Below are 3,843 nucleotides of genomic sequence, written 5' to 3'. Positions count from 1 at the left end.
TTTTATTTTTAAATGGTACTGCTTTTTTATGTAGATTGATAACAGTGAATAAAAATTATTTTGCTAATTGTTATTATACATTTCAAAGAGATTTATACTGCATTTTAAATTTAGATATTCCATAAATTTTTGAATTTAAAATTATTAATAAATTGATCTAACTATCTATCTTTAAACTAACTATCTTTATTAAATATCAAAGTTTTAATTTCAGTATAAATTTCTTAATTTTTTATTGTGTGCTTTTCACGTATTTTATATACTTTACTTTGACTAGATGGATACATTTCTGTAAGAAATGTATCCAAGTGTTGCTACGCCACTGGTAGCAATTAACTTACACGTCTTAAAATCTACCGAGGTAAATTCTCCAGCCAATTTTTATGAGAGCCGATAATATATTCAAAAGATATTTTTACCCACAGATTAACTTTCTCCGACCAATTCCCAAAATTTCCCTGTAAGAAAGTATTCAAAAGGTGGTTTTTACCTACCTCTGTGTAGAAATCTCGAAGTTGTCCCCCGCAAACCCCTTGGCAATAGTTAGGCATTGCAATCAGAATTTTAAGTATTCAGTATCGTTTTAGTATCCGACCAAGTGGGTCGACGCTTTCCTTGGTTATAGTTTGTATAACTCACGCGCAGCATTCAGTGTCACATATTAGTTAGTATCGCATACACGCATTCGTGGCTCAGAATTTCAACTGTCGCTTAGTTAAGTAGTTTACATAGCTTATAGTTAAAAGCTAAACGCTCATTCTTAATCAATTATATTAATATTGAAGAGAACATCCTTAGTTGAAGCGATAATTATTAGTAACATTTTAATCTGTATCAGTGCTTGTGTAGTGTAAGGTGGACAGTGATCGGCGGTTTCAATAAAAGAACTTTGCGCTAAAACTTTGGCTAGATATTAATTTAGTTGTAGTAACATTTAATCATTAAATTACGTATTGTTTGAACTGCTTGTGTTCTTGTTTCCCACGCCAGTGGGTGGTCCTTCGATTTGGAAATAATTACATGATTTAGTACGCTCTAAATGGTAGGAAGATCGCCATCCTAATTTGGTGAACAATATATGTCTATATATGGTATCTAAGATAGTTGCCAAAACATGATATGTTCAGTTTTGGCAGTCCAAATTTAATCCCCCTAAATTAATTTCCTGTACTAAATTTCCTGTATTAACGATTCAGTTTCAAAATGTCTCTGTATGAGATTGTTCAAAATCACGCACGGTTTCTCATGTAAACTTGTTCGCTAATCGTCTGTCTTAGTCCTGCTCCCAAAACCGAACATAGATCTCTCTTACCGAAACAACTCCTCGACCCTCTGGATACTGAGTTCTCCCAATGTGAGTATAAATTGGTTGTACTTACAGATAATTTTGCTATCAAACCTTCTAACCGTCCAAAATAGTTCAGTCGGTATACAAATTAAAAGTATTGATGTGGGCTGATATATCAAATGATTTTCAAAGGATTAGCGTTGCTTTAACTAAAAGTATAACTCAATACGGTGAAAACGATGGGAACTGAAGGTTCTTATCAGATTTTCGTCCTTTAAATCGACATAACTCTGGTTCTGAATCCAAAATGGTTCATCTGGGTCCAAATTAAAGGTATTTATGTTAGTTATTTAGTCAAATAATTTTACAGAAGTGTAGTGCATCTGTAACTTAAAATGTAACTCGATAAATGGCAAAAAATCAACAAAAAAAAAACGGTTTTTTCGATCTTAAACTGTCTTGTCATATTTTTTATTATTTTTATAGGCGTTTAAAATTTTCAAACACTCAAATTCCTTTAAATTTCCCGCCAGTTCTTATTTTTGAATATTTTTGTAGAACACAAAAAACTCTAATTTAAATACAACAAAATCTATTTTGGTAAAAAATTAAACGAGTTATGGCCAAAAAACGATATAGCGATAAACAATGCTAAAATTTGGTGAATCTTATCTTTTGTGATGCCGAATTATACCCCAAAATTTGGGGTTAAGTTTCACCTGGGACACTTTTAGCCGGTCCCAGGACATAGACCTGGGACCGGCTATGTCCTTTGTGTATCGACGCATCTGTTCTTAATATGAACGGCATCTTAATATGAACAGCAGGGTGTATGTGAGATGGTATACTTTGATTCCACCAGTAAATTCCTCTTTTAAACTATGAAAAGCCTGTTCTTTTTCTTGATCCCATTTCCATCGTATATTTTCTTTAGCAGGCTACCATTATTGCCATCTATTTTATTATTATTCTGAGATGGTATTATCTGATATTATCTGAGAAGGGTTTGGTCGGACATCCGAATTTCAGTTATACTTTATTTTTTGTTCCTTGACATACAACGCTGGCTGTGGCACATCTTACGGGGACAATTTCTATGCATTTCGAAAAAGTGTCTTGGAAAACGATTGCGTATCATGTCTGTTGTGGCAGTATGTTATGGTTGTTTCGGGATGGAAGTTAAGTACATTTTTCCTGAGGTCAGATGTTGTGTTGTGATGGTTTGTACAGTTGGCAGCTGTGACAATTTCTGACGAATTTTGCGGTGTTTCTAAACATGTTGGGCCGGTAATATTTTCATGCCAATCTTGCAATTGTTTTGGCTATACTTAAATACCCGGATGTTGTTGTTTTCGATATCAGCTATTGTTGTTTATTGGATGGAATACAGAGTTTCCACGGGCTGGATAAATCTGTTTCTTTGTAGTCATATTTATCCTAGAAATATCGGTACAGTCGGTTGTCTTTTATCATATAGTCCGGAAATCGTTGTGGGTTTTTTTAACCTCTTTTGTTTCTTGTACCAATTGCTTTGTAGTTCATCGAATGTTTATACTAATTGTTTCCACTGGTTCCCGGGAGAGGGCGTCAGCCAAATGATTTTGTGCGCCTTTGCGATAGATAACGTCGAAATCGAACTGATCTAACGCCATGGTCCACCTGGGTCGAATCATGTCATTCGTCTTCCTGACGGATTTTTTATGGTTTGTGGATATTTTAAGCTTTGTGGTCCAGCATTTTTTCTATTCTGTATTCGATGGCTAGTAGTTCTTTTTCTGTTACACATAGTTTTTCTCTGCGTTTGACAAGGACCTGCTGGCGTAAGCTATGTCTTAATCGTGTCGTTGTTCATCTTTCTGGATCACAGCTACCCCCAGACCGTAGTCTGATGCGTCTGTCTGGAAAAAGAATCTCTTGGTGAAATCTGGACAAATCAGGACGGAAGCCTGTGTTAATATTTTTTTTCTCCAAAGTGATTGTTTGTTCCTTTTCCCAATTGCACCTGTTTTTGTTAAGCGAAGCTTCTATACTGGCGTTGAATTACTTTTTTTTTCTTTATAGTAAAATGCTGAGGCGAGTTTCACTGAACTAGCGCCACAAGATGACGTCGTGACTCAACTAGTGCCACAAAATGGCGTTGTTACAGGTAGCGTCACAAAATAGCGACTCTTCACATCGATTCACTACTCTCGATCAATTCGTTTCTAGTCATCCTATATTTTTTATTCTAAACAGGTTTAAATTAAAAACTGCATGGCAAATAAGTAACAAAATAAAGACTTTAAATGAGAAGTAAATAATTAAAAGAATATTTGTCAATAAAAGATTTAATTGGCAACGATTGTCTAACGAAGTCATAAATGTCATCCGATTAATAACAGTATTGAATCATCTGTTTAAATTTTTAACACAATTCTCGTTTTAAAATAATTTCATCTAAATACAATTACTGTTATATTATCTAGTTTATATAATAATTAAATTTACTATCAAATGATATTTATAATTTATTATAATTTAATATTTCATTTGAATTTGACAGGTCTGTCAAAAGT

The 3,843-nt window shown here is 33.9% G+C and overlaps 1 protein-coding gene across 3 annotated transcripts in view; it reads left to right on the top strand.

The window, feature by feature from the left end:
- LOC140451164 (uncharacterized) overlaps positions 1-3,843 on the top strand; it is a 184,367-nt gene that overhangs the window by 52,075 nt on the left and 128,449 nt on the right. The gene's annotated exons all lie outside the window — the stretch shown is intronic.

The sequence above is a fragment of the Diabrotica undecimpunctata genome, chromosome 1 (assembly GCF_040954645.1).
Source record: "Diabrotica undecimpunctata isolate CICGRU chromosome 1, icDiaUnde3, whole genome shotgun sequence".
NCBI lineage: Eukaryota > Metazoa > Arthropoda > Insecta > Coleoptera > Chrysomelidae > Diabrotica > Diabrotica undecimpunctata.
The sequence above is the reverse complement of the archived record's forward strand: the minus strand, read 5'-3'. Positions and strand labels throughout refer to the sequence as shown.